This window comes from Nicotiana attenuata, unplaced genomic scaffold, assembly GCF_001879085.1.
Source record: "Nicotiana attenuata strain UT unplaced genomic scaffold, NIATTr2, whole genome shotgun sequence".
NCBI lineage: Eukaryota > Viridiplantae > Streptophyta > Magnoliopsida > Solanales > Solanaceae > Nicotiana > Nicotiana attenuata.
In genome coordinates, this window is record NW_017670525.1 from 342,282 (window position 1) to 352,329 (window position 10,048).

Consider the following 10,048-nt stretch of genomic DNA (forward strand, 5'->3'; position numbering starts at 1 on the left):
GGTTATAACAATTAAATTTGTTGATGGGACTCTAAAAATACGTGATCTATTTTTATGCTAGTCGTGGAGCAGTTGATGCTGTGAGTGCGTAGTTTGAGGGTGAGACACGAGCTAAAATAAAGCAGTAATTGAACCGAGAGATAGCCGTTCGGGGCCTCGAGCTGGTCGATTTAGGGCCTTGAGGTCAAGTCTTGAGCTCGAACTCGAGCTATCGGGGGAAATCGGGGAATGACTAACAGATGCAATAATATTAAAGGAGGCTCTTTATAGCCAATGATAAGCAATAAACAAGCAATGAATATGAAACAAGTATGAAAATAATAGTATAGAACAACAGTGTCGAGAGAGTATCTTAGAGAGAAAGAGAGAGAGAGTTATCATATATTTCATATACAGTCTTTGGAGCAACATCAGTCCTCTACAAAATAGTTAGAATCACCATTATATAGAAGGGGAGAAGTTTATACGGTAAGGCACACATTAGTTGTAAAGGTGTAGGGATGGGACGGCTGAAATGATGCCTCGAGTAGGGCTCAGAATAGCCTGGCTATGTTTTGTCAGACTTAACCGTGAAAGATTTAGCCGTGTCAGAACTCCTACTTCTGCTTTATCCCCGATCAATATCCTCCCGAGGCCGGGTGCCGATGGGCCCCGAGGGAGAAGACTCGAGCGCATCTTTGCAGCCTCGAGGCTTTGAGTAGATCTTCGGATATACTTAAAAGACACGAAATTGGACCCTCCAATTTTGCCGTATACATTATTACAGACCAAGAACTGAATATAAATTACATAAATAAAATAGAAGCTAAGCTATAGGGAGCAGGCCCAAATGATTTCGAAGCCTGCAGTAGTCTCAAATGCCAGAGTTCCATAGCCAATTTCATGTCTAGGTGTGTCGGAGTTCCCAAAGGACTTCATGGATGTCGGGCAGTGCTCACACCTAGACCCTTCTCAAATAATAACTGATTATTGCAGTGTGGAAGTGCTAGCCCTGATATGCCAGAGTTCAGAGAGATCTCAAGGGTCTCAAGGCAGTACACATATCAGAGGGGCAGAACCTAGTAATCTAAGAAGTGAGAGTGCTTGACATAGTTTTGAAAAGGTTTTGAAAATAGTACAGAGATGACTCTAGGAGTGAAAAGGTTTTCTGAAACAGGAAATAGTTTGGTGGTAAAAGACAGTTTGAGAAGAGTACCAAAACTCTTTTGAAATAGCAGACAATCAATAGGTCATAAAACATCCGGATTCAGAAACATTCAACAAACAGATCTCACACGGGAATAAAGGGACTGGGGACACATAAGAGTCACATTGGGGGTACATGGATAAAGTATAGAGGAAACATACAGTCAACAACAGCATAAAACACTTAGGGTCTTAGAGACTTAGCAGGCTAGTCATGGTCAGTAAATAGTTAAGGTAGAGATCACAGATATAATATAGTAAGCCTGACATATCTTGAACAGGATTAAATATACAGGCAGGGTCAATCATATACATCACACAACCAACATGATCACATAATTAAGGGATTAAACAGATATTCACAAATAGGCTGGTGAAGTATCAGATAACTAAGTGAAGTGTTGACATGCTAATCATACATTGAACAGGACAGAGTTTAGACATGCTAGGCAAAGGAGTAAGCAGGAAAACAGGTTGAATTCATAGTTGATGAACTAGTGCAGGAATGAAACACATAGGGTTTGGGTTTCAAAATTTAACTAGAGACATACCAGTTGAAGAAAAGAGTGCAGAATATAAAGCAGATGTAGTTCCAATATCTAGCCTTGGCTTTCAACCGGCTAGACCAGTGAATATCACAAGTAGCATAGAAGAAAAGAGAGCTTTAGAGTGTAAGTGTGCTTTTATGAACTAATGTTCGTGTCTGAAGTGAGAATAGGAGGGAGTTTATATAGTAATCAAGAGTTAAACAAAATAAGGTAAGGGATCAATTAAGTAGCAATCAGGAAAATTCATGGAATCAATCACACATGTAAATCAGTAAGTCTTCCATTTAATCAAGGGACAAGCAATCAACGGCAAAAGCAGGACAAACATTTTAAGGAAAGAAATCAAGTAAGGTAATTAACGGTGAATGAACAGGGGTTAATTAAGGAAATAGTTAGCGAGATCAGCAAATAACAACTAAGGCAAGAGGGAACTAATTAAGGCAAGAATTTCAGTCAAACCGAGTGAAATAAGAATCAAGGACTTTGTTAGGGAAAAAGGCTCAATTCAAACTGAAAATGAGAACTTCAGAATAGACAGGGTTCAATTAAGGAGGAAATCACGTAAAGAATCAGCGAAATTCACAAACAACTTAAATAAAGCAAGAAATAACAGTCAGAATGAACATAGACATATAGGATCAGTAGAAAAGTTGAACCAAGAACTTAGTAGAGGCATATTAGGATAAGAAAATCACGAGACATTTAAATGGCTAAAGAGAAATCGCAAGAACCAAGGCAAGAACAAAGGCAGTACACAAATAACTCAGAAACTAAACAAAAGAGTCGAAATAAATTAGAGCTTTTAGTATAAACGAGTTGAAGTTAGAGCAATCCTAATGAAATCGGTTAAAAAATATATAGAAACAGAAGTTTAAACACTCGAATCACCAAATGTTTTGGAAAAAGAAATTTTCGGAAACCCTAGTTTAGAAAAAATGAAGAATCATTCGAAAATCATACGGTTCTTGTAAAAAAAACCAAAAGGTTATTGCTAAAAACTCAGATGAAATAGTCCAAACCATCTCAGATCTATACAGACTAAGAAGTTTAGAAGAAAGAATTAAGGTTTCGAGAAGAACAATCACAGAGATGAAGAAGCAAAACCTAGAAATCCATAGATATAGAAATATCTCACTCGGAATCAACCAGGCAGTCTGAAACAGCGAGAAATGCCATAGATGCAAGCCAAACTAACCTCGTCCCTTGAGACCCTGGAATGATGATACCAGTACAAGAGAGGCTACTAGAGGCCTGGGGGGTGAGAAGCCACCATAGATAGCCATAGATGAGTGACGGCGAGGTCCGATTAGGGTTAGGTTTGAGAGCTTTTGAGAGAGGAGAGGGATTTTAGGGCGGCGGTTGGTGAGGAAATGAGAGGGTTTGGGGGTCGTTTGGTTTATTTTAGGTAAGGGTCAATCTGGACCGTCGATCACAATGATCAACGGCCAGGATTTGCCCGGGTATTAGGTTAGGGCAGATGGGTATTGGGCTAGGTATATTTTGGGTTTAAACTTGGGCTGGGTGTTGGGTTAAATTAAGGCCAAAATTGAAATAAAATAGGGCCAGATTTTAAATAGCCATTTTTAATAACTAAATAATTTATAAAATATAATAAATGAATTCCAAAAATATCTTTGTGTACTAAAATGATTTAAAATAGTTATTTAACATTTTAAAAATATGGAAGACCATTTTATGCATAAATAAAGTAATTATACATTAGTATGGGCTATTATACAAAGATGTGCAATTTAGCCTAAAAATGTAAATATAACTACAAAAATGCACTAAATATATTTAAAAACCATGTTGGCATAAATAATGAATTTAGATGGCTAAATCATCACAAAAGTAATTTGGAGGATAACTATTGGATATTTATATAAATAAAAAGAGAGGAAATAAATTGATTTGGAGCTTTTAAAATTATAGAAAAATTATAAAAATGAGTATGCATGCTTATAACCGCATATGTGCTATTTTAAAAGTATATATATGTTTTAAAAAATATATGAGGAAAAATTGGGTATCAACAGCAGCTCCCTGGCTGATGAATCATCGGAGCGTGCCTTTGACATCCGTCCCATTTTCACACGAACTCCTTCGCGTCCTTTTCCGTGTCGATCTAGTAGTAACCAGCTCTGATTATTTTTTGAACTAATAATTCGGCGCCCAAATGATTTCTGCAGGTACCTTCGTGGGCTTCTCTCGCGACATACTCGGTATCTCCCGGTCCTAGACATATTGCGAGTGGGCCATCGAGCGTTCTCCTAAACAAGGTACCGTCTTTGGATAAACTAAAATGGGACACCTTTGTACGCGGAGCCCTCGATTCCTTAGGATCCGGGGGCAGTTCTCCGATCTTCAGATATTCTATATATTTGTTTCTCCAGCCCCAGGTTAAGCTTGTTGAGTTTATCTCGGCGTGACTTTTTACCACTACCGACCTCATGAGTTATACGACCGTCCCGAGTTGAATTCATCGTCATTAACCGACGATCCCAAATTAGAAAGAGCATCGGCCTCGTTGTTTTGTTCTCGAGGTACATGCTGCATAGTCCACTCCTTGAACCGATGTAGGGTTCCTTGAAGTTTATCTAGGTACCTTTTCCTTCGTTCTTCCCTGACTTCGAACGTCCCAATGACTTGGTTCACCACAATGAGGCAGTCGCATTTAGCTTCGATCAAATCTGCCCCTAGGCTTTTAGCCAGTTCGAGACCGCAATTATGGCCTCATACTCAGCCTCGTTGTTAGTCAATTTTATAGTCCTGATAGATTATCTAACTACATTACCTGTTGGTGGCTTCAACACAATGCCAAGTCCGGACCCCTTTGCATTCGAGGCACTGTCCGTAAAGAGGGTCCATATTCTCGAGGAAGTCCCCGAGTTCAACAACTTCTTCTCGACCTCGGGTATCAGGTCCTTGTGTGAAGTCAGCCACAAAGTCCGCCAAAATTTGAGATTTGATGGTGGTTCGGGGCCGATATTCGATATCGTACCCGCTAATTTCCACGGCCCATTTGGCCAATCGTCCCGAGAGCTCGGGTTTATGCATTATGTTCCTTAATGGGTAAGTAGTTACAACACATATGGGGTGGCATTGAAAGTATGGTTATAGCTTCCTAGAGGCTCTTAGCAAAGCGAGCACCAATTTTTCTAGGTGAGGATACCTAGTTTCGGCCTCGCCTAGAGTTCTGTTAACATAATAGATAGGAAATTACGTACCTTCTTCTTCCCAGACCAGGACTCCACTTACCGCCACCTCGGATATAGCTAAGTATAGGTACTGTTGTTCGTCTACCATCAGAGTGTGAAGTAAAGGTGGGCTCGAGAGGTACCGTTTGAGTTCCTCCAAGGATTGTTGCCACCGGAGTCCATGAGAAGTTATTCTTCTTCTTCAACAGTGAAAAGAATCGATGACTCTTGTCGGAGGACCTTGAGATGAATCGACCCAAAGCGGCTATGCGTCCGGTTATCCTTTGTAAGGCCTTGATGTTTTCCACTACGGTAATGTCCTCTATGGCCTTGATTTTATCAGGATTGATCTCGATCCCCCGGTTGGACACCATGAATCCGAGAAATTTTCCAGATCCGACTCCAAATGCACATTTTTCTAGGTTCATCTTCATATTGTATTTCTTCAGTATGTTGAAGGTTTCCTGCAAATGCTTCAAATGGTCCTTTGCTCGCAGGGACTTAACCAACATATCATCAATATAAACCACCATCAATTTCCCTATCTGTTCTTCGAACATCCGATTTACTAGGTGTTAGTAAGTGGCACCGGCATTTTTTAGTCCGAATGGCATTACGTTGTAGCAGTAGGTGCCGTACATAGTGGTGAATGATGTTTTTTCCTTATCTCCGGGGTCCATCCGAATTTGGTTGTACACAGAATAGGCATCGAGAAAACTGAGGATCTCGTGGCCGGCCGTCGCATTGATCATGCAATCGATGTTTGGCAAAGGGAAGGAGTCCTTGGGACATGCCTTATTCAAATCTTTATAGTCTACACACATTCTTAATTTATTTCCTTTTTTAGGGACTACCACTATTTTTGCTAACAAATCCTTGTATTTGACCTCCCGAAAGGACCCTATTTTAAGGAGTTTAGATACCTCGTCTTTAATGAATGCATGCTTGACTTCGGACTGAGGTCTCCTTTTCTGTTTGATTGGATGGAACTTTAGGTCCAAGCTCAGCTTGTTGATCGGGTCCAACCTTAAACCACTACAGAGTGGCAAGAGCGGTCGATGCAGCTTTTACCCGAGAAGGTCGGGATCGAATCCACATGGAGCTAGTAATAGTTTGGAATTGGGTTCCTATCTACACTAGCAATGTGCAAAGTAATTGTTTACACTTCTAAACATGATTTGATAGTTCACTATTATGAATTAACACTAATGATGCAGGAAGTTAGACTAAGTATGATGTCTTTTTGTAGGGTTTTCTTAATTGATGGAAAGGCACTAGGGAAGCGACTTCCCCTAGGTGAATATTTAATGGGTTCCAATACCTAAGGCAAAATTGTTATGTTTGGGTTCGTGACATAGCCAATGCACGAAACTACTTACTCTATACCTCTCGGTAGTTTGAGTGGCTTTGCCCTAATTGACTTTTTCAAGACCAATTGGGTGTCAAATTTGTGCAAGAAATGTAGGCTCAAGTCGGGTATTACTATCTCTAGGTTTAACCCTTTAATTGGGGCTATCAATCTCTTGAATACGCCCCAATTCCTTGTTGGCCTGATTTTCCTAGACTCAAGCTCTCTTCCTCAAGAAGGGCCCAAGTCAAAAAGGCACAAATTAGTATTTGCAACCACTAATTCAACACGGAAAACACAAATCAAGCCAAATACCAATCACCCATAAACAACTAAGCCCTAAAATAACAGACCCATCAAATACCCACACTAGGGTTGAGCCAAAACCCTAGCTGATGGGTCTAGCTACTCATAATTGAAGAAGAAATCATAGATTTAGATGTAGATTGATCCATAAAATGTAATTACAAGATAAAGTACTGAGATTAATTGCTAAACTAGCTATGAAATTACTCAAAAAGGTAAAAATACGGCGTTAACGTGCTCAGCTACAGTAAGATGACCTAAAAATCTGAAAAAGTAGTATTTATACACAGCCGAATTTTCCGAACAAAAATGCCCCTGACGGAGGTACCGCTGACAGCGGAAAATGGACCACTGCAGCGGTGAGGCCACCGCGGACCGCGGTCTTCAGCTTTGGCTCAGACTCCAGGCTCTCTGAATCTCTTCTCCGCGGATCGCGGTAAAAGGACCGATGTCGCGGTAAGGGTACCGCGGTCGCATAAAATCACCGCGGACTGTGGTAACTTGCAATGCCTAAAATTGTATCTCTCTGAACCTTGCCACCGCGGACCGCGATAAAAGAACCACGGTCGCACTGGGTCTTCTGCGGCCGCGGTGGATTTTCCGCTATAGCGGTGCTTTGACTTGGCTTTGCACTTGTGCAAGTTTCACTCCTTTTTTAGCTGGTTTTGACTTCCTTGTCACTTTTTGACCAAACACTGCAAACAAGCACAACATGTAAGCTTTCGGGATTACTTGTGTACACTTTTAATCCAAAACTCAAGCAAAAAGGAGAATAAAATAGATTATAATCCCTAGTTATCAACTCCTCCAAACTTAAGCTTTTGCTTGTCCTCAAGCAAACAATGTAAGTCCCACCTCCTCAAGATCAAAGAAAAGAAAATTCAGCTGTCCTAAAGTGACCTCATGTAGCATCAATTGGGACTAACAATTTCCCTCAACTCAAATGAGTCATTAACAACATTCAACCTTTTTAAACACCATGGTTTTAGTGCGGCACAAAAGCATCAAGGGTTGACTCAACTCATCAAGGAAACTGTTTCTACTACTTTGGTCATTGTGGAACCCAAACTCATACTCCCCAACTCTCTATAAGCAAAGCCTCACTTTTAGATTGTAGCACTCAGAACGAGGATTGTGGAAGATACGCTCATCTCTCTCAAATAAAGGTCACAAGTCCGGCTCTAAGTACCATAAGCTTGTCCCTTATGTGAGTCACCACTAATGTAAGCTCACCCAACTCAAGATCATATAGGGCTTTTGTGGTAATGTAATAAACGCTTTTGGTTCAGGCTAGGATAGATTGGTCTAAGAAGGTTTCATCTTCCCTTAAGTACTTCATTTGCTTTATTTTGGCACACATTTTCTTGACTCTTTGAGTCATTTACTTCTTTAGGGGTTAGAGAGACACACTGTCACTCTTTCTTGATCATTTCATTTCTTTTTCTCCTTTCCAACATTTCCATGCCTTTCATCCTTTTGTTTTTATTGAATCCCTTCATTTCCTCTACATGGTTCACCTTCTTTTTGACTTTTTATTTTCTTTTTCTCTTTTTTTGCTTTGCCTTTTCTTCATTTTGTACCTTTTATCACTTTTGCATTCCTCGTCTCTCCCCCCAAACTTATGTTTTTGCCTTGTGCTAAGGAAAGATTGGGTGCCAAGAGAGGGTCATTTCAGAACGGATAAAGGCTTTTATCATGGTTATTGAAAGAAAAAGGGTTATGGCTCAATGGGGTTGACTAGGGATATCAGCACTGGTAGGCTATGGATGTTTTCAAGTCACTGTCACACCTCCTTTTTTACACACCTACCCCGAAGGATAATGTATAAGGGAGTTTCTCCATTTAAAGTGACATTATTCGAAATGAGATTATTTATTTATTTCAGAGACGCCACTTGGGATAGGTTTGGCTTTTGGTGTCCCAAGTCACCGGTTTATCTTGAATCCCAAATCGAGGAAAATTTTGACTTCCCGAATGGAGTCTGCGAACCAGAAATTCTGAATAAGGAATTCTGTTGATCCGAGGTAAGGTGTTAGGCACCCCCAGATCCCGTGGTTGTAGCACGGTCGCTTAAACTATTATAATTGGCTAAAAATCTGATTTCAATACATGTCATCCTATAGTGCAATTTTTAAAATTATTTACCGCTTTTAATTAATTTTAGGAAATTGAATGTCGTTTAAAATATGTTTTCGGATCACGTCACATGAAATGCACCCGGATCCTCGACACATTTTATTCAACGTTTTGGGATTTGGATTTGGGTCACATGAAATGCACACCCGAGTTTAGGAAGGTAAGATTATTAAAGAATACGCCTAAAGCGACTAACGTGTTATTAACTTTGCGGGAGGTCATGGAAATTCGCTAAATGGCACGCCCCGAGTTCTAAATATTTTTAATGAAGTAATTAAAGAGGGCCACGCAATTTATGAATTTTTTTTGGCGCGGCGCACCTCGATTTATTTTAAAAGCCATCCTAAAAGGGACTATTATTCTCTATTAAAGATTGTCTCTAAAGGCCTAATTAATTAACATTATGAATTAATCATTATTTAAAATATTCGAGAAAATTCGGGCCTCAAGATCAAGTCCAAATTCAAACAAAAGAATCTCCATTATTGAAGACTCTCTTAATTCAAATCCGCTACTTATCCTGGGAGGCCCAAGCTTGCACTATAGAATTGAACCAATAACTTAAAAAAAAAATTAGACCCTTAGCATATTGGGCCTTAAAAACTAGCCCAAGTATGAAGCATATTCGGTCAGATTTTGTAAGTGCTACCCAATCATGGGCCTCTATGCGGGCCCAAATGGGAAGTATGATAGAACTAGGACCCTTGAATTGAGACCTCATGGTCTCATAGCTTATTAGATGACTGGGCCTTTTATACAACTGGGCTAAATTTCGTTTACACAAAAGAGTGAACTGTTTGGGCTCATAATGAGCCCAAAATCTGATAGTGGTTTTACTCAATGGGCCTTATTTGTTTTACTCAATCTGATAATGAGTTCAAAAACTGATTTTAATCATAACTGGAATTGACAACTCTTTAATTGTTTGAAATTCAAATCTCATACACGTTTCAATTTGTTTGCATTTCTGATGAGCTAATACACTAAATCTGGGAATTCAACAACTTTTAATGTCAATCAATACTCCCTTAAACAACTCAATCATGGACTAGACATTAGAAGTAGCTACTACTATTTGTTTCTGATTTCTAACAAATAACGCGTTAAGCAAATTGAAACAACCAGTCCACTTTCAGATTCGAATCTTATGTTAACATATTCCAACAGGACTAAAACTAACATGATTAAACCAAATCATATTCTAAGCTTAAGTTCCAAGCATGATAATAAGACTAACACTAATTAAATCTAACACTATTCAACAGGATACCCATATAATTCTATAAAATCAAGCAGTTCAGTTAAAAGCAGTCCAAACAGTCCTGTTA